The 21,772-nt window shown below is 35.4% G+C and overlaps 1 protein-coding gene and 1 pseudogene across 4 annotated transcripts in view; one reads left to right on the top strand and one right to left on the bottom strand.

Moving 5' to 3' along the window:
• Btrc (beta-transducin repeat containing E3 ubiquitin protein ligase) overlaps positions 1–21,772 on the bottom strand; it is a 183,766-nt gene that overhangs the window by 123,511 nt on the left and 38,483 nt on the right. The window contains exon 2 of one of the 4 annotated variants that reach the window (XM_077798929.1): positions 14,303–14,379. The exons of the other annotated variants lie outside the window; for them this stretch is intronic. The gene's annotated coding sequence lies outside the window, so the exon portion shown is untranslated. The remainder of the gene's footprint in view (positions 1–14,302; positions 14,380–21,772) is intronic. 4 annotated transcript variants of the gene reach the window in all.
• On the top strand, positions 2,245–3,079 carry LOC113196141 (PCNA-associated factor pseudogene; annotated as a pseudogene).

The raw sequence follows: 21,772 nt of genomic DNA, 5'->3' as shown, positions 1-21,772 counted from the left end.
ATTAAGAATACCAAAAAAAAAAAAAACCAACAACAACAAAGAATACAAACAACAATAAGTGTTGGCGAGGATGTGGGGAAAAAGCCACACTCATACATTGCTGGTGGGACTGCAAAATGGTGCAGCCAATATGGAAAGCAGTATGAAGATTGCTTGAAAAACTGGGAATGGAACCACCTTTTGATTCAGCTATCCCAAATGGAACCACCTTTTGATCCAGCTGTACCCAAAGGACTAAAAAACAACATACCACATCAATGTTTATTGCAGCACAATTCACAATAGTTAAACTGTGGAAACAACCTAGATGCCCTTCAACAGATGAATGGATAAAGAAACTGTGGTATATGTATACACAATAGAATATAACTCAGCAATAAAAGAGAATAAAATCATGGCATTTGCAGGTAAATGGATGGAGTTAGAGAATATCATGCTAAGTAAAGTTAGCCAATCCCAAAAAACCAAATGCCAAATGTTTTTTCTGATATAAGGAGGTTGGATTCATAGCGGGGTTGGGAGGGGGAGCATGGGAAGATTAGACAAACTCTAGATAGGGCAAAGGGGATGGAGGGGGAAGGAGGTGGCAAAGGGGTGAAAAAAAGATGGTGGAATGAGATGGACATCACTACCTTAAGTACATGTATGAGGAAGACATGAATGGTGTGAATATACTTTGTATACAAGCAGAGATATAAAAATTGTGCTCTATATATGTAATATGAATTATAATGCATTCTGGTGTCATATATAACAAATTAGAATAAAAAATTAAAAAAAAAAAGTAAAACTGGGCGCGTGGTGCATGCCAGTAATCCCAGCAGCTCAGGAGGCAGGAGGATAGCGAGTTCAAAGCCAGCCTCAGCAACAGCAAGGCACTAAGCAACTTAGTGAGACCCTGTCTCAAAATAAAATGCAAAATAGGACTGGATATTGCTTAGTGGACAACTGCCCCTGAGTTCAATCCCCAGTAACTCCCCCCTTATAAAAAAAGTAAAGTGGAATCATTATCAAGAACAGGCTTCTATAAATGTCACTTGCATTTCCACAAGGTTCTGAGAAGCCATTATGAACTACAGACCATAAGAACAATATTTGTCCACCAATCAAATATTTATTTTTCATGACCAGAGTGGACATGAATTCTTTTTTATTTTTATTTATTTATTTTTTTAGTTGTCAATGGACCTTTATTTTATTTGTTTATGCGGATGCTGAGAATAGAACCCAAGGTCTGACACATGCTAGGCAAGTGCTCTACCACTGAGCCACAACCCCAGTTCTGGACATAAATTCTTGTAATCAATGTGGATTACAAGAACTAAATTTTATCAGACAAAAACTGTTTGCCAGACATTGTGCTATATCTTTTAAGTACATTATTTCATTTAATCATTGCAAGCTTGTCAAAGAGTTGTTAACACTATTACTTTAAAATGAGAGTAGTGCATGTGGCGCATGCCTGTCATCCTAGTGACTTGGGAGGCTGAGAGAGGAGGTTCCTAGCTTCAAGGCCAGCCTCAGCAACTTAAGGAGACCCTCAGCGATTCAGTGAGAACTTGTGTCAAAAAAAACTTGAGGTGCTTGGGTTGTAGCTTAGTGGTAGAATGCTAGCCTAGCATGTGTGAGGCACTGGGTTCAATCCTCAGTATCACATGAAAATAGATAAATAAAATAAAGGTGTTCTGTCCATCTACAACTAAAAAAAAAAAAATTAAAATTAAAAGGGAAGACTAGAAACACAGCTTAGTGGTAAAGCACACCTTTTTTCAATCCCCAGGCAAAAAAATAAAACAAAAGTAGAGTAGATAAGTTCAGAGAACTTGACTAAATGGCAATGACATACAAAAGGCCCCAGTGTGCTTGTCTCCAAAATCCATAGACTCACTATTACAAAACAGACCTGCTCTCATGTAGTTTATTCTTTTTTTTTTCTTTTCCTTTTTTTTTTTTTTTTTTTTTGATGGTGCTGGGAATCAAATATCCATCTCAATTTACACTCCATTTTGGGGACAAATTAACATAAATGGTTACTACAAGGAAAAATATAGTAATACACTATATTGTGTTAGACAACAGCTGTTATATTTTCTAATATCTAGAAAGGTTCAGACACAGGTTTTAAGTTTATTGTAACACTTGCTACTGTATGAAAGTTAATTATATATTGCCTCCTCTACAGATTGTATTCCTTAGAGATAGGATTCACAACATTTTTTCGTCTCCAGTGCCTGTTCATAGTACATGTTCAGTAAGTGTGCTTAATGGTGAGAGATCAATGAGAACTACGTATCAAAGAGAAGGAATCATTGTTTGCTTGGGGAATAGTCATAGTACTGATAATAATACTCATTTGCTACTTGAGGGAGACTACTCTAACTAGACTGGACGGAATGTGCTGGATAATGTTCTTTCACCGTTCATTATCTTATTCACCCTGTATAACAATCTAATAAGGAAAAAAAAGATACAAGAGGTTAAATGAATTACTAAAAGTTGATGGATACTAGCAAGTAGCAATGATCAAACTAAAAACTATTCTGATTATCTAGGAAAGTGTTACATAGAAATGGCACTTTACATGGAATTACTTCACTTATTAAGAAATGGGGAGCCAAAGACAGTTTGGGAATGCTAGACAGGAACCAAGGAAAGAAAGTGCATTCAAGAAGCTGTAGAGGTCCCTCTCCTGTGAAACACCTTTGGCTGGGAATCTGCATTTTTCTCATCTCCTCCTGTTTGAACATGGTGCAAACTCAAAGCAGACAGTATCCCAAGCACCTACAGAAAAGTGGTGGCTTCTCAAGCCCCAAGAAAGGTCCTTGGTCCCTCCACCTCAGCCACTAATTGTACATGGCTTTCATCAAGGAAGGTTGAAAATAAGTATGCAGGAGGAAATCCAGTTTGTGATGTCCAACCCCAAGCGGCAAAAAGGAATTGGAGAAATCCTCAGGCTGTCCCCTAAAGATTTTGAAAAGGAGAATCAGATTCCTGAAGAGGCAGGAAGCAGTAGCATAGGAAAAGCAAAGAGAAAAAAGTATGTCCTTTGCAACCTGATCACACAGATGATGAAAAATAATAGAACTTATCTATCTTTGAATACTGTCTCCTGTTTACTCTGGTACTCTAGGGTGTAGATTTGCGTAGATATGTTGTTCAATAAGCTTTGTTGAATAGGCATTTAACTTAAAAAAAAATGAGGCTAAAGTATATTTAAAAGCAAGTTATGAAATTGGAGAATTTGTAAAATTATGGTTACTTAGGTTAATATTCAATTTAATGCAGTATGTTGGTTCTTTTACCTGTTATAAAGCTTCTTGTTCTTACTAACATTAAATCACTGCATGATGTTCCAATTACTAATATCCTATATTTGAGATTTGCTTACATACCGTACTGATGCCATTTATATTGACATTTGGGCACTGAAATGATGCTGTTGTTATTCCCTTTATTTGCTTTAAAAAAGCAGAGTTAGAGTTTTACACATGAAAAAAATTCAGTATTGGGGCTGGGGATGTGGCTCAAGCAGTATCGCGCTCGCCTGGCATGCACAGGGTGCTGGGTTCGATCCTCAGCACCACATAAAAAAATAAAATAAAGATGCTGTGTCCACCAAAAAATAAAAAATAAATATTAAAAAAATTCTCTCTCTTTTTAAAAAAAAAATTCAGTATTAATTTAACTTAATTTCTGTCATTTTTCAGAAAGGAGCCAAAATTGTCATATTGAATAAATTTGGATGGATATGAAAAAAGTTAAGGACAATTTAACCTTGAGGGTTTAAACGACTGATAATCAAAGTTCCTAAAACAACAAAAAGACAAAATACTAGCATAGAATGAGGAAAAAAGATTGCATAAGCCACATTAATAAGGAGGAATTTTCTTGGATAATTAATTCAGTATCATAAAATATCCTTTGCACCTATATTTTTAAAGTTGGAAATCAATAAAACATGACTGGCAAATCATGCTATAGCCCACAGCTGAGTCTAAAATCTTCAGAGCGTTCACCACATTTCTCAAGATAACCAGTGGTATAACTGAAGAGGTGAGTATAATACTACTTGTTAACTGATGTTCTTACTTTCCTAGCACACTGCTTACTGATAAGCTATCAATTTTCAAAATTAACCATGTTTTAAAAGGCATATTTTTCTGAAATTTGAAATAAAAGAGTACTTATTTTCACAATAAAAAAAAGCTGCTGTAATCATCAACATGGAGATGACAAACACACATCTAAAAAAAAAGGATCAATAGGATTCAGTGGCAGATTATAAGGAAAGAAGGAAAATGAGCCAGAAATAACTCCAAAATGTCAAACCTGAAAGACTAGAAGAATAGCAGTGGCACAAACAGAGAGAGACACTGGCAAACTAGCTTTTTTGTCGGGGAGAGGCAGGGATGGGAGTAAGTGAGTAAAATTAATGGCATGATAGCTTGGGTACATGACTGTCATGTAGGCTGGGCCCTGAAGCACCGGCATGTAATACCAGCTACTTAGGAGGCAAAAGTCAGAGGATCACAAATTCAAGGCCAGAGTGGGCATCTGAGACAGACCCTGTTTCAAAATTAAAAATATAAAGGGCTGGAGGTATAATTCAGTGGTAGAGAATCATTGGGTTCAATCTCCAGTACCACAAAAAAGAAAGAAAAGACCAAACAAGTTCTGCAATGTAGCTGGGTACAGTAGCTAATGTATCACTACAAGCATGTGCTTGTACTCCCAACTATTCAAGATGCTATGGTAGGATGATGGTGAGAGGCCAGTCTGAGCAATTTAGTAAGATGGCTGTCTCTTATAAAAAAATTAAATAAAAAATAAAAGAAACCTGTAATGCTTACATAAATATGGAAATAAGTGATGTCTGTATAAGTTTTTAACATATTAGGTTAAAAGCATTTTTTATAACAATCTAGTCTTTTTAAAAAATTTTTTAGTTGTAGGTGGACACAATACTTTATTTATTTATTTATTTATTTATTTATTTATTTATTTATTTATTTATTTATTTATTATATGGGCGAGGATCAAACCCAGTGCCATATACATGCTTGGCAAGCACTCTACTCCTGAGCTACAACCCCAGCCCAAAAAAAACTAGTATTTTTAAAAATAAAACTTGAGGTGCTTGAGTTGTAGTTCAGTGGTAGAGTGCTTGACTAGAACATTTGAGGCACTGGGTTCCATCTTAGCAACATATAAAAATAAATAAAATATCAGCATTGAAAGAGAATAGAATAATGGCATTTGCAGGTAAATGGATGGAGTTGGAGAATATCATGGTAAGCAAAGTAAGTAAATCCCCCAAAACCAAAGGCCGAATGTTTTCTCTAAGTAAATGATAATCCATAGTGGGGGTGGGGCATGGGACAAGTGGAGAACTTTGGATTGGGCAAAGGGAAGAGAGGAAGGGAAGGGAGTAAAAAAGATGGTCAAATAAGATGGACATCACTACCCTAGGTAATGTATGACTGCACAAATGGTGTGACCCTACTTCATGTACATCCAGAAGTGATAAATTGTGCTCCATTTGTATAAAATGAATCGAAGAGCATTCTGCTGTCATGTATAACTGATTAGAATAATAATAATATAATAATATATATTTAAATAAAGGTATTGTGTCCATCTACACCTAACTATATATGTATATACACACATGTATATATACACATATATATACTAACCATATATAGATATACACACACATATATATATATTTTAAAATTGATACCTTTCTCTCTTCTTCCTTTGTAAACAATTCAGTTCAATAGACATTGAATACAGGATAAGTAGGCAACAAGCTTAGTGGAGGGGGTCAGGGGAGCCACAGTGACCCAATGCGGGATTTTGGAATCCCAAGTGGTATAAGAAGGTTATCCCTGAGGGCAGAAAAGGCCTGGTATAGACTTCCAGGAAAAACATTTTCTGGTGGAAATGGTTCAGCATGAGATGACAGAGCCTTAGCGGAGAGAGGAAACCAGGAGAATAGCAGCAAGTAGAAGGATGAGGGCATCCACATCTACACAGGACAGCACAGCGTCAAGGTTTTCCAGGTAGGCAAAAGATGTCACACACTGAAGTGGAGGGGCAATGGTCCAGCAGTCAGTTTCAGACTCAGTGGAGTAAAGAAGTTAGAAAGGGTAATCCCAGCACCCAAGCTATCAGATGTTCCCAAAAGGGTAAAGAAAGCATCCATAAGATGTATGAAATAGAGAGAAAGCTGTGGGGACAACAGGAAATGAGTTATATAGGAGGACCTATCAAATAAGAGTGATGGATCAAATACTGAGGATAATAAAAGCTAGGTTCCTAAATCAGAGAAAGGAATTAAGAGAAAGGAAAAAAAACTAAAATGCATACTATACTGCTGAATTACAACTGAAGGCAATATTGTGATCTCAAAGCTTAATATAATGAGAGAGCTATTTGTAAGTAAATTATGTATATATTGTATACATGTACACACTACTCCCCTCCTACCAACACACACACATTCCCTAGATCTGTCAACTGAGAAGGCCCAGAAGCACTAACACCATTAATATGATGAACACATTTAATGATTCTAAGTATTAAATGAAAGAACCTTAGGACAATGGCTGTTTCCAGGGTTCAGACAGGGAAACTTCAAGATGGGCTTAATATATGTTCTTCAGAGGTTCAAACAACAGTAGAAACATGTCAAATGACAGAGCCAGAATGAAAATCCGGGACAGGATCAATCTGAGACAATTTAAACATCTAATTAAATAATGTTAATAATGGATTATGATGGTAGCAGGCAAACTCTTAACATGTTCCCCAATAATTCCCTCCTCCTGGTATTCACACCCTTATTTAATCCTAACCCCTTGAGTATGGGATAGCCTAGTACCTTTCCTTCTAAGAGAACATGGCAAAGGTAATGGGATGACATTTTCTGTGACTAAATTACATACTGATGTAGGACAGATGAGGCTGGACATTAAGGAATTAGGAGGAAGAAGGTTAATTGGCCACAGACAGTGCAGATTGGCTCATGCCTTTCTTCCTCTGGACTGAGAGTTGAGAAATTTTTTGGACTTTATACTGGAGGGGATGGGAGGGCAAGGTTGAAGGTTTATGTTTTTGCAGAAGTCTACATAAAAGTAATTTTTTTCTTTGAATTCTCAAAAAGTGCTTTTTGCCTCACTTTTTTTAGAACAGTTAGAGGTTTTACACGTTTTACCACAAAAGCAGGAGTGATATCGGCAAGTCTGGAGTTAAACTTAGTTCTTGCAAAACAGAGCAACAAGAAATAGGAAGTTCTAACCACACTGAGCTCTTTTGCAGAAATCTTCGCTGATATTTTGTTAACAAGAACAATTATGGTGGACTGGGGTTGTGGCTCAGTGGCAGAGCACTTGCCTAGCATGTGTGAGGCACTAGGTTCGATACTCAGCACCACATATAAATAAATAAATGTTCATCAACAACTAAAAAATATATATATTTTTTAAAAACAACAATTATGGTGAGGATCTTCTAGGTGGGGGTTTCTGAACTGCTTCAATAAGACTGTAACTTCCATCTTGCTAAGAGACTCTACTGTCCTTCTTGGCTTGCATGATTTAATGAAGCAAGCAGTCTTATGGAGAGGTTCATGTGGCAAGGAACTAGAGCCTAGAGCCTACAACCAGCTGAGAATTTAGGCTTTCAGTCCAGTAGTCCTTGAAGAAAAGAATTCTGCCAACAACCATGTACTTAGAAGTGGGTCCTTCCTTAACTGACCCTTCAAATGAGATCATAGCTCTGGACAAACCTTGATTATGGCTTTGTGGACACAGGTCAGCTCTGCCTAGACTCCCGACTCCAAAAAACTGTGAGATATTAAATGTATGTTGGATTATGGTCACGTTAATCAGCTTGACTGTGGTAATCATAATGAATACATATATGAAAACATCATGTTGTACATCTTAAATATATATAATTTTTATTTGCCAATTATACCACAATAAAGAATAAAAAAATATGTATTTTTGGAAACAAACACAGATGTGAGAAAATTCTAGGAAAAAGCCTATTTCAGGGTATACATACAGCATGCTGTCAATTTAGGAGTTAGCATTCTAACATATTAGAGCTCATGAAAACTTAAAAATAAATATGATGTTTCCACTTCATAAGTTTAATTTTATGTTTGAAACAAGTATTTTCCATTTTGTTTGTTTATTTGTATTTTGGAATATATGAATATACATAAAGAGATATCTTAAGGATATGGGACCCAAGTCTACAGAGAAAATTCATTTATGCTTGATAGACACCTTATATACATAGCCTGAAGGTTATTTCATATAATACTGTTAATAGATACACCTGCATTTTCACTTCAACTAATCATAAGAAGTCACGTATGAAATTTTTCACATGTGGAGTCATGTCAGTGCTCAAAAAGTTGGACTTTGGAGCATTTGGGAGTTCAGATTTTTATATTAGATGCTCAACCTGTAACAATTATTTGCCATTTAAAGTTTAAATACACCTCATTTGTGAACTGCCCCCAAAATATGAAATGTTGTGTGTTACATTATAACTCACTAAATTGTGGTAATTTGTTATTTGGCAATAAACAACTAATACCATAAGCTACTGAATAAAGTAGAAATTCATGAATCCATTAATGATATTAAAAGTAAACTGAAAGATTAGTGAACAGGATACTTAGTCTCCAAGTACCTCCCATTAAATACTTTACAGTAAAAAAACAAGTTGACATCTTAATCAACATTATAATGATCAACATTAATAACACAACAAATGAAAGAAAATGAAAATCAAGTGTTGATAATATGCAGTAAGAACATAAGATTATCTCTGTAATGTTCTTGTCAAAGTCACATAAGTCACATAAGCTAGATATAATCATAAAAAAAAAATCCAAACTCAAAAAACATTCAGTCAGGCAAGGTGGCACACGCCTGTAATCCCAGCAGCTAGAAAGGCTGACAGGAGGATCACGAATTCAAAGCCAGCCTCAGATCACGAGTTCAAAGTCAGCTTCAGCAAAAGCCAGGTGCTAAGTAACTCAATGAGATCCTGTCTCTAAATAAAATACAAAATAGGGCTGGGGATGTGACTCAGTGGCGAGTACCCTGAGTTCAATCCCCAGTACAACCCCCCTCCCCGGCCAAAAAAAAACTTTCAACAGAGGTATATCAGTGGTAGAGTGTGTGCTTGGCATGTGCAAGGCCTTGGATTCAATCTCTGCATCAAAAACAACAACAAAAAAAAAACACCTACAAAACACATAGCCTGTAATTCTCAGAGATGTCAATATCATCAAAGTCCAAGAAAAGACTGAATAACTAGTAACTATCCCAGACTGAAGGGAAAAAGAGGCATGATAACTAAATGCAATATGTGACTATGGATTAGGGTCCTTTTATCTAAAGGCCAAAACTAAGATTAACAGAGAAAAGTAAATGGGGACTGTAGATTAGATGACAAAATATTTATCAATATTAATTTCCATATTCTGAACTTTACTAGGTTATGTAGGAGAATGTTCTTATTTATAGGAAATATATATTCAAAGAATTTGGGGGTACAGTACCTTATTCTCAAATGGTTTATTTTTAAAATGTTAATAGATTTTTATACAACTTTTCTATAATGTGAGAATGTTTAAATAAAACATGGACAATTAATAAAAACTCTGAGATTTTGCTTTTGGCTATAATTTAGTAATTGTTATCAGACTAAATTTCATGGAGAAAAGGTAACAGTAAAAGCTAAATAAAATACAAAAGAAAACTGTTTGAAGGTATTAGAGAACCAATGTATCTAATACTTTAGGGGGTGTCGAGATATTTAGCAGATATCTGGATTAAGAAATTTATGCAGCCATTAAAAGAATGAAATTATGGCATTTGCCAGTAAATGGATGGAAAAGGATAACATCATGATAAGTGAAATTAGCCAAACTCAGAAACTCAAAGGTTCTCTCTCATAAGTAGAAACTGGAGTAAAATACAGGAAAGGTGGGGTGGGAGGCACTGAGGGATAAGATTACATACAAACCAATGAGATACAATAGCCAAGTGAAAGGGATGTCTAATAGAGGAAGGAGGGGTAGGGAATAAACAGGGAGGTCCATGAACTTAAATTGATATCTATACATGTATGAGTTTGTCAGGATGACCCAACTGCTGTGTATAAACATTAAGCTATAATAAAAACAATAATAATTAAAAAAAAGATACTGGGAGAAGTGAAATGCACTCTGGAGAGCCAGACATTCTGTCCACAATTTCCCCTAAAGCATCTGCTAGCTTTGAAGTTTTACATGCACAGAGCAAGATACTGGAAAACCAAGTTTAAAGCATATTTCAGCAGTCTAATGATGCTGGGGAACTAGAAATTGAGAATGCAGGGCTCACCTAGGAGGAAGTACTCAGATATATTAGAGGAGGGGAAAAAAAAAAAAAACTCTCAGATAGCTTTTAGCTAACACCATGGATCAGAAAAAGGGCACCAAAGAGAGCAGCCTCAATTCAACAAAAGGAATATGCCCATGAAAAATATTAAACCCTCTCTGAAGGAAGATATCACTGAGTCTCTAACATTTTCATTAATTTTTTTAATATTATCATTAAAAATTATCAAGCACTCAAAGTGAAGTGCTCAAATAACTGTGGTTTTTGGTTTTGTTTTTGGTACCAGGGATTGAACAACTGAGGGGTACTTGCCCACTAAGCCACATCCCCAGCCCTATTTTGTGACTTAGAGACAGGGTCGAGTTGCTTAGTGCCTTGTTTTTGCTGAGGCTGGCTTTGAACTCGTGATCCTCCTATTTCAGCCTCCCCAGCCCCTGGGATTACAGGTGTGGTCCACTGACCCCTTCAAATAACTAAATTTAAAGCCAAAAACAAACAAAAGTAATCTTAGTTAGGGTTACAGGCAGGAAAATCACAACTTTTGAGGCCAGTCTCAACAACTTAGGTTCTGTCTCAAAATAAAAAATAAAAAGGGATATTGATATAGCTCAGTGATAGGCTCTATCCCCAGTACCACAAACTAAGCAAATAAAAAAACCAAACAGAGTCAAAGAGCCAAAAGGTAAGAACAAAACAGGTGCCACTGACAGATGAATGAATAAAGTGGTATGTGCATACAATTGAGTATTATTCAGCCTAAAGAAGAAAGAAATTTCTTTTTTTTTTTTTTTTTTTTTTTTTTTTTTTTTTTTTAAAGAGAGAGTGAGAGAGGAGAGAGAGAGAGAGAGAGAGAGAGAGAGAGAGAGAGAATTTTATTTATTTTTTTTTAGTTCTCGGCGGACACAACATCTTCGTTGGTATGTGGTGCTGAGGATCGAACCCGGGTCGCACGCATGCCAGGCGAGCGCGCTACCGCTTGAGCCACATCCCCAGCCCAGAAAGAAATTTCTTACACATGCTGTAACATGGATGAACCTTGAGATGATGCTAGGTGAATACAGCATTCACAAAAAGATAAAGTATGAGTGCACTGATACGAGTTAACACGAATAATCAAATTTTAAAACTAGAATGGTGGTTTCCAGGGGCTGGAAGGAGATGAAATAGGGAGTTGTTGCTTAATAGTAGAGTCCAGTTTTGCAAAAGGTAAAAATTTCTGTAGACTGGTTGCACAATAATGTGAATGTAGTTAAACTAATGAATTGTATATTAAAGAATGGTTAAACTGGGTGTGGCAGCACATGCCTACAATCCCAGAAATTTGGGAGATTGAGGCAAAGGATCACAAATTCAAGGCCAGCCTCAGCAACTTAGGAAGACTGTCTCAAAATAAAAAATAAAAAGTGTTGGAGATGTGGCTCAGTGGCTAAGCACCCCTGGGTTCAGTCCCCAGTACAAAAGGTGGGGGGGGTATGGTTAAGAGGTGAACTTTGTGATTAATATATAGTTATAGATAGAAAAACTTTTAAAAAAACAGTCTCCAAAGTGACAAGCATTAGAATGACCAGCCACGATTTTAAAACAACCAAGTTTAAGATAGTCCAGAAAACTGATGAAAAAATAGAGTTGCACCAGAAAACTAGAATCTCTAATTTAAAACATACAATATAAGGAAATCCTATAACTAAAAAATATAAAAGTTAAAATTATGACTTCATCAGATTTGTTTAAGAGATTAGATACAGAGCAAGTGAGAATTTGTATGCAGGTTCTGCCTTCAAGCCACCATAGCACCAGCACATGGTACCAGGGATCAGGCTACAGCAGAAACAACAACAACAAAAAAAGAAAATAATGAGAATCACTGTGCTAAACAAGAGTCAAAAGATAGAAAAATAATTTAAAAACTATGAATTACACAGTGAAAAGTGAATAGGAATATTTGGATTCACAGAAGGAAAAAAAAAGAAATGGCACAAGACAACCTCTAAAAATATATTACAATTTTCAAAAACATGAAAATCATCAAGCTACAGACTCAAGAATCTTTATAAACATAAAAGCAAGCACCTTTTTTATGCCTTGGTGAACTGTTGTTCTAAGTTTAGATCAGCTTTTCATATTTTATCCTTTGTGTCTCTAACGTTGTGAAATATACTGGGAGCTTTTTTTTTTTTTTAAGCCACTTTAGCCAGTCTAGATGAATTGCCCAGACTAGCCTTGAACTTGGCAATCCTCATGTCTCAGTCTCCCAGTCACTGGGATTACAGGTGTGTTCCCAGCTTCCAGAAGACTTTAATGTAATTATTTTCTTTAATATGAAGGTATTTTCTTCCATCTGGAACATATGCATCTTTTTCACGACTACTTTCCTCTTTTAAAATAAATTCATCTTTATTAAGTTCCTCCAGCTACCTACCTAGAGTCTATCAAATGGTAGCTATGTCAATATTACTATGTCAGCTAATTATTTAACCTTCACTCAAATTTCAATAAGTGTTACCAATTTTTGTTACGTTGTTTCATCTCTATTAGCCAATTTCCACTTTCAATTTTTTATTTCTATAAAATATCACCAGGGCTTAATACTGTTGGGAGACAATCTGACCAAATGCTTCCTTTTGTCTACTAACATAGTAACATACATGCAAAAGGACTAATAACCAACATACTTTGTCATATGAGTAGATTTGTTTTTCACATACTGATCTGTAGAATGGAAAATCAGCCAAAATGTTTGTACTTCATATAGTTACTCAAAGTTAATATACCATGGTAACTGAAATTTGAACCATGTTATTGGGGCCTTGGTATTATTTCACTAAACTGTGATAACTAAAATTCATGCATATCAGAACTAGGCAAAGCAGGACCTAAATTTGAATAAAACAGAAACTGAGTAAAAGACAAAAACTAGACTTCAGCTTCCACTATACAAAAACTGATTGATACCAAACATGCTCTCCCACCATGGAAAGAAAACTAGATAAAATGTGTGAAGCAGGTATTTTAAGACACTGGACGATATACAATGCCAGACCATAATGCCTGATGGACAAGAAACAAGTAAAGTGAACCTTAAAATTGTCCTAGCCTTCTCCCTGGGGGTACTCCAGTCTGCAACACCATAAAGGGAACCCCAGAGTAATGGCACTACTTACTTGAGGAAACAGAATAGAGTTTCTAGAAGCTAAAGAGACTAGAATTGGTGGGGCAGAGTATTAGAGAATAAGTTATGTAGAAAAAGGCTCCACATACCTGAATAGACCCCTTTGAGTCTGTCTGCACATGGTGATACTCCACAAGATCAGGCAAAAAGCTATGTAACAGCTATCAGTACAGCAACTAGAAATCACACAGACCTGGGTGACTTTTCTGTTCTGACCAGCCAAATTGCAGAAGCCTAACTGAACACCTAGACATGTTGTAGGACTCCCAGAAAGGTCACACGTCAGTTGCATACAATGATGAACATTAGAATAAAGGCTATATCAAAAATCTATCCAAATAAATCTTAAAATCTGCCACAATAGCACAAAATACTAAGTATAAATAGAGTTGCAAGCAACTCAATTGCCAACCAATATAAACTCTATATTCTTTCAAAAAGAAAATAAGCCAGTAACAGTGGTGCACACCTGCAATCCCAGCAACTCGGGAGACTGACGCAGGAGGATCGAAGAATTCAAAGCCAGCCTCAGCAATTTAGCAAGGCCTTAAGCAACTCAGTGAGATCCTGTCTCAAAAAAAAAAAAAAAAAAAAAAAAAAAGCAGAGAATGTGGCTGAGTGGCTTAGCACTCCTGGGTTCAATCCCTGATACAAAAAGAAAAAAAAAAGAAAAGGAAGGAAGGAAGAAAGACCAGAAAAATAGATGTATGGAGGTACACACCTGTAATCCTAGCTACTCCAGACACTGAGGCAGGAGGATCACAAGTTCCAGGACAGCCTGGGCAATTTAGCAAGACCCTGTATCAAAATAAAACAGTTGGGAATGTAGCTCAGTGGCAGTGTTAGCCTAGGTTGCACAAGGCCTTGGATTCAATCCCCAGTACTCCCCCCCGCCGAAAGAAAAAACGATTTTCAATAAAGCAATTCACATTGTTTGAAATCAAATCTAAGAATACTAGACAAGGAGCAGTAAAACATGACCCATAATGAGGAGAACTTTTTTTTTTTTTAGACAATAGAAACAAATTCAGGGGGCGGGAGGGGGATGAAATTAGCAGACAAAAACATTAAAAACAGCTGTAATATGAACAAAGTGATGTAGAATATAAAAAGGATAAAATAAGTTTCATGGAAAAAAAAATATAATACCTGAAATGATAATATCATGAGATGGGTTTAATTCAGGATTAAACACTGTGAAAGAAAAGAACACTGAACTTAAAAAAACACCAATAATAGGAAATAAAGCAGTAAGAGAAAAATCACTGAGGGGGGGAAAAATTGAACAAAGATTAAGTGACCTGTGGGAAATTATCAAGTGGTTCAATGTATGTATAACTGGTATCCCATAAATAAAAATGAGAAGGGAGTAGGGAAGAAGCAGAAAATACTTTAAAAAAAAAATTATCTCTTAGTTGTAGGTGGACACACAATATCTTTATTTCATTTTTATGTGGTGCCGAGGATCGAATCCAGTGTCTCACACATGCTAGGCGAGCGCTGTACCACTGAGCCACAACCCCAGCCCAAGAAAATACCTTTGAAAAATATATATTTCTATTATTTGGAAAATAGTAATAGATACAACCTATATAAAAACTATGAGAAGTGCTGCAAATATAATTATGTAAGTAAATATTTTAAAACTTTCTCACTGCAAACTTCTTTTAAAAATAATAATTTAAGTAAAAATACTACTGAACTGTGGTGTTCATTATATATGTAGAAGCAAAATATGACAGCAATAACAAAGAGTAGGAGTAGAAAATAGAAATACAATATATATGAAATGATATATTTCAAGGGAGTATGTGATGAATTAAAGATGCATTTTGGTTTGCAAATCGTATGTCCAATAAGAGTCTAGTATCCAAATGTATCAAGAATTTTTGGCTTGTGGATGTAGCCCACTGGTAAAGCACTTGCCTAGCATCCAGGAGGACCTGGGTTTGATTCCCAGAAACAAAAAAACACCTGGGTTCTTAGGCCAGGCACGGTGTCCTCAGCCGGTCGTTCCAACATTCCTAAAGTTGATGTGGAAGGATCACTTGAGTCCAAGAGTACAAAACCAGTCTTAGCAACATAGCAAGATTCTGTCTCAAAAAAAGAAAATACTTTCCCAGCAACTTTAAAATGGCCAAAGGATTTGAATAGGTATTTCTCTAAAGGGGATATACAAATGATGAATAAACAGATTAAAAAGGGTGCTCAACATCATTAGTCATTAGGAAAATGAAAATCAAAACTACAAGGTACACTTCACACCCACTAGCATAGCAATATATATTTTTTTAAATTAAAAGCAGAGTCATCCAGTTACTTCAGGAAAGGAGGATACCAGGAAATCCAGATTTATGGAAAGGAGTTTTACATCAAATTACAAAATAAACCCACAAGAGAAAACATCAATTGGCAAGGATGTTGAAAAACTGGAACCTTACTACCTTGCTGGCAGAGTAAAAACTGGTTCAGCAACTCTGGAAAACATTCTTGCAGGTTAAACAGAATTATTATGTGACCACTCCTAGCAATTCTACTCCTAGGTTTATATCCCAAAAAAATTGAAAACGGGTTCCCAAATACATGTACACGTAGGGTCACAGCAACATTATTTTAAAAGCCAGGGCTGGGGTGTGGCTCAGCGGTAGAGCGTTCGCCTAGCATGTGTGAGGCCCTGGGTTCGATCCTCAGCACCACATAAAAATAAAGGTAGGTAGGTAGGTAAGTAAATAAATAAATAAATAAATAACCAAAAGATGGAAACAGCCCAAATATTTATCAATAAATGAATGCATTAACAAATATGGTATGTAATAAATGAATTATTATTCAGCCACAAAAGAATGAAGTGCCAATACATGCTACAACACGAATAAACCCCCAAAATATTATGCTAAATTAAAGACAACAGAAAAAAGGTCACATATGCTTCCATTTATAATCCATATAGACAGAATGTAGACTGGTGATTGCTGGGGGCTGGATGAAGTAAATGGAAATAAACTGCTTAGTGGACAAGAGATTTTATATGGAATGATGGAAATGTTCTGAAACCAGATAGAAGTATTGACTACAGAATATTATGCCTTTATTTTATTTATTTTTATGTGGTGCTGAGGAATTGAACCCAGTGCCTCCCACATGCAAGGAAGCACTCTGCCACTGAGCTACAACCCCAGCCCATCAACTGCAGAATATTATGAATGTACTAAACACCACAGAACTGTTCACTTTAATTTTGTTATGTGAATTTCACCTTAATATTTAAAAATACATATGGTAATATTTAAAGGAACCAAAACAAAATAAAAATACCTACACTAAGCCAACAGAAAAGATAAAATGGAAAACTAAAACTTAAATAATTCAAAATTAGGCAGAAAAAAATTTTAAAAAGGAAAAGCCAGTTGGGAAAAAAGCAAAATGGTAATTTAAAATTAACCATTCCAATAACTACACTAAATATCAATAGTTTAACCTATACTGTCCAAAACAGTAGTCATAGGTGGCTACTGAGCACTTATTCATGAATAGTACCAACTGAGATGTGCTATATCCATAAAATACCCACTGAATTTTGAAAACTTAATATTAAAAAGGTGGAGTACTGGAAAGTCACTCTATGGTAGAGTCCTAATGTTATTATGTGTAAAGCCCTGTGTTTGACCCCCAGCACCACAGTGGAAAAAAATAAGAAAAGATAAATATATCACTAATAACTTTATGCTGATTACGAATAACCTACAGTGGATTTAAAAATAAATCATGAAAATTTCACGTTTCTTTGTACTTTTTTGATGTACAAGAAAATTCAAATTTAAAATTATATGGTTAGCATCTACAATATTTCTCATGAAAATATCACATTTCTTCGTACTTTTTTGATGTACAAGAAATTTTAAATTTAAAATTATATGGTTAGCATCTACAATATTTCTACTAGACACTGGAAATCTAAACATTGAAAGAGAGACTGTTATGGGAGACAGTGGTGAAGTACTCCTAGGTTCAATCCCTGGTACAAAAAGAAAAACCCTACAATGGGATTTCACCTCACACCAGTCAGAATGGCAGTCATCAAGAATATAAACAATAATAAATGCTGGAAAGAATGTAAAGGAAAAAGAACACTTTTACACTTTTGGTAGAATTGTAAGTTAGTAAAACCACTGTAGAAATAAATATGGAGGTTCCTCAAAAAATTAGGCATAGAACCACCATATGACCTAGATATACCACTCCTTGGTTTTTATCCTGAAGAGTTAAATCGATCATACTACAATGATAGATACATACATCCCCTTGTCTATAGCAGTACAATTCACAACAACCAAACTATGGAAACAGCCTAGGTGTCCATCAATGGATGAATGCATAAAGAAAACATGATATATACACTATGGAGTTTTGTTCAGCCATAAAGAAAAATGAAATTGTCATTTGCAGGAAAATGGATAGAACTAGAGACCATCATGTTAAACGTAATAAGTGAAACCCAGGATAAGAGTCCTATTTTTCTCTCATATGTGTACTTTAGTGAGGAAAAAGGAAAAGAAAGGTGTGTCTAGATTTCATGAAAATCAAAGGGAGATCAGTACAGGAAAGTTATTAAAGGATGAGAGTTGGGGAAGAGGTGGGGGAGCTCTGAGGAATGATATTGACCGAATTATATTGTTATATTGTGTGCATGTACAAACGCATAACAACAAATCCCATCATTATGTACAACTGTAATGCACCAACTTAAAAAAAATGTGAAGGGAACAAAACAGCTAGGAAAAAAAACAGAAAACATCAAGAATACAAACAGTAACAAATATTGGAGAGGATGTGAAGAAAAAGGAACACTTTTACACTACTGGTAAGATTCTCAAAAGATATAATAACAATGTATAAAGTTTGTCTCCAAGAACTGCAGCATACAGATTCTTTTCAACCACACTTACTACAAAAGCAGATGGACCAGGAAGCAAGTTCAAAGGAGTGAACCTGCAAAATATGCTATTGACTAGCATAAATCAGTATCAAAAAGATAACGAAAAGGGGTTCTGGTTCCACGTAAGGTGGAGAAAGCACACTGCCTCCTATATTTTCCACTAAATGCAGCTATAAAAAATGGACAAAACATATGAAGCAGCTATTTAAGGACTCTGAAAAGTCAAAATAAAAGTAGCAGGAAGATAGGGATGAATTTGACATAACACTGAAAAATAATAAAATAATAAATATACCTTTCTATTATTCCTCCAATATCCATCAATCTGAACTGCAGCCTGAAACTCAAAAGCAAGTATTAGTATAGGTAAAGAGAGTTCCAGGAAAAAACTAATTCTAGCTCAAGGAGCAAAGAAGGGGTACGAATAGTGGAAATCTCCCATTTTTCTTTTAAGTTTTCTCTGTTCTCTCCAAGCAATCCCTTCATGTAAGTCACAGTATGCACAGAAATCCACAGAAATTTAAAACTCTGAAGGGTAAGAAAAACTTCCTCTTCTGTCAGAGGGGCTGTGATCCTAAAAGGGAAAAGTGAAACCTCATTATTTCTCCTACTCCCACATCCTCTCATCATCTGGGAATACCCATATGCAACTTTCTGACTGAAGTACTGAGGCCCAGAGAACCAAACAGTACTGGGAGATCTTGGAGAAGATGAAGCCAGAAAAGTAACTCCATAAAGTGATTAAGGAAGTCCTATGCTTACCCACAAGCTGCACAGGGGTAGATGTCAAGACAGACTAATATCCATATCCCAGGTTGACTACTATGTGGCACACACATGGAATAGATTTCAGTGGCACTTCAAAGGCTTTCAAAATGGGATAAACACAGAAATCAAACTTCTACAGAGGGAGTGAACATTTGTTCACTGGCATGTCTAAGGCTCTGGTTCAATCCCCAGCACAAACGGTGGGGGGGGGGGGGGACACACACCTACAGAATGCTGTCTGACTTTAGAAGTTGAGCCTAACTACGCTGAATACCTGATAAATCAAAACCAAACATTTTTATTGGATTTAAACAAAACTCAAAGATTTATAATATTAAAAGTGTTGAGGATACAAACCCCAAAATGGTTTGCATACCAAAAAGGGGGGAAATTTCAACTGGCCTCAACAGATGCCAATATCAAAATGATATAGATGTTACAATTAACAGCTAGAATAAAAAGATTCCAATAACTAAGGGCAAACACTCTTGAGAGAAAGAAGTATCAGCAAAGAAACAACAGATTAAAGCAGCAGCAATGAAAATGTAAGAAAACTGAATAAAAACTCACTGAATGGGCTTGGGCTCCACAGCAGCAGAAGGGAGATTACAAAACAATATTCCTTATGATCATACAGGCAAAAATTCACAAAAAGCTGGCAAATAAAATCCAGCAATATACGAAAAGGATCATATACCACAAAGTAGTCAGATTTATTCTCGGAAGGCAAGGGTGGTTGTATTGAGTCCTATAGATATTCTAATGCCTGGCTCTGGGTCCTTGGGGGGCCTAAATGTACATCTTCCCTTTTAGTTCCATGAGTTCTGTACCCTTAAATTAGTTGCCCCTTCTTGTTGAAAGAGGAAAAGAGACAATCTGTTACTTAAAATCAAAATTAACTGATAAACTTAGAAATATATTTTCAAAATGAGTATTATCCCCAGAGTAGATATGATGGAAGCCAGTTATTCCAACAATGCCATTAATGCTTGAAAAAAAATTTTAATCTAGGCCTTCCAAAATGAAACCCGACTGACTTCATGAATACTAAATGAGTCCCTTCCTTTTAAAATCTAGTAGAAAAACAAAGAGACTTAAAGGTTTAGCTACCACATGTCAACATTTATAAACATTACAAAACACTAGACAAATTAAGATTAAAATGTAAAATATTACTAGTTTAATATTATTGTTATACCATACAAACTCATATACTGCTCTTAAAAACTTCTGGAAGCCCATCGTTGCATACATAGTAAAAGTATTCAAAAAATTTTTGGTGAAATAAACTGTTGAATCGTCATAACTGAGAGAAAGTGCAAACACTAATCCAGGAATGAGACTTGTCCTCAAACCAATTGTATGACCTTGAGCAGTTTACTTAATTTCTATGCACCTAAGCTTCTTCACTAGTAAAATAGATTTAAATCTTTCTAATAATAACTTACAGCAATTAAATTTCACAGTTCCATGATTTAAGTCTTTCTCCAATATTCAGAATATGAATTTTTCAAATAGGAATTATTAATTTCACCACAAAACTTGTACTGAAGGGGTGGAAATCCCTTTAAATGAGGGCAAGGGTAGGGAGGAGAACCTCCTGATGCTTGTTTAGTTCAGTTAAAATTCAAACTTGGTTGCCTTCTAAAATAAATTTTATTCATTATTATTTATTAAGTATGCAATTAGTCAAATATGACAGTCTGATAAGCTAGAATTTTGAACAAACAAATGCTTTAAAATTCTAATAACCATGCATAAGCAGTAAATTATTCTTACTTGAATTTCTACTGCTGTGTAGAGCAGGGTTACTAAGTACATAATTACATAAGAGAGCCACCCAACTTCCAAAGGAGCCATTCCAGTGAATTGTGTAAATAATATGCTTTAAAAAAACATAACCTCCTCACATATGAATTTAGATTTACCAGATATGGAGGAGCTGTGTACCTGTGAGACCAGAATAGTCTTTAAAAGGCCTTCCTAATTATGAATTTACCAGAGAGACTAGAAGGACCCAAAGCAAATTAATACACAGACTTTTTTTCATAACTTCTAAAACAAACATTCTTACTATTTGCTTCAGTACAGAAAACAAAAGATCTTAAAAGTCATTGGCATGAGAACTCCAGAATACAACACAATTTTTCTAACATTAGTGTTGGTGGTTTTCTTGATTACCAAATACTTGTGTTTTATTTGTCTTTAGTTTGTATCAATAAATAAGTTGTAAATATCTGGCTTATGGCTAATTTTACTGTAAGACTCCTGAATTTTAAAGAATAAAATAGGAACAAATTTTTAAGTCACACAAAATATTCATCATTACTAGGCAACATAGTAATGCCTAGAGGATACATATTTTTTGTAACATGTCATTTTTAATACTCATGTCCAGGAAACCACCAACTTAGTAAACAAATTTATGCATACATCCAGGTGGTATCTTTATTTTCCCCATAACAGAATAAAAAGTATGTTCACGTA

Source organism: Urocitellus parryii, chromosome 5, assembly GCF_045843805.1.
Source record: "Urocitellus parryii isolate mUroPar1 chromosome 5, mUroPar1.hap1, whole genome shotgun sequence".
NCBI classification, from domain to species: Eukaryota; Metazoa; Chordata; class Mammalia; order Rodentia; family Sciuridae; genus Urocitellus; species Urocitellus parryii.
The sequence above is the reverse complement of the archived record's forward strand: the minus strand, read 5'-3'. Positions and strand labels throughout refer to the sequence as shown.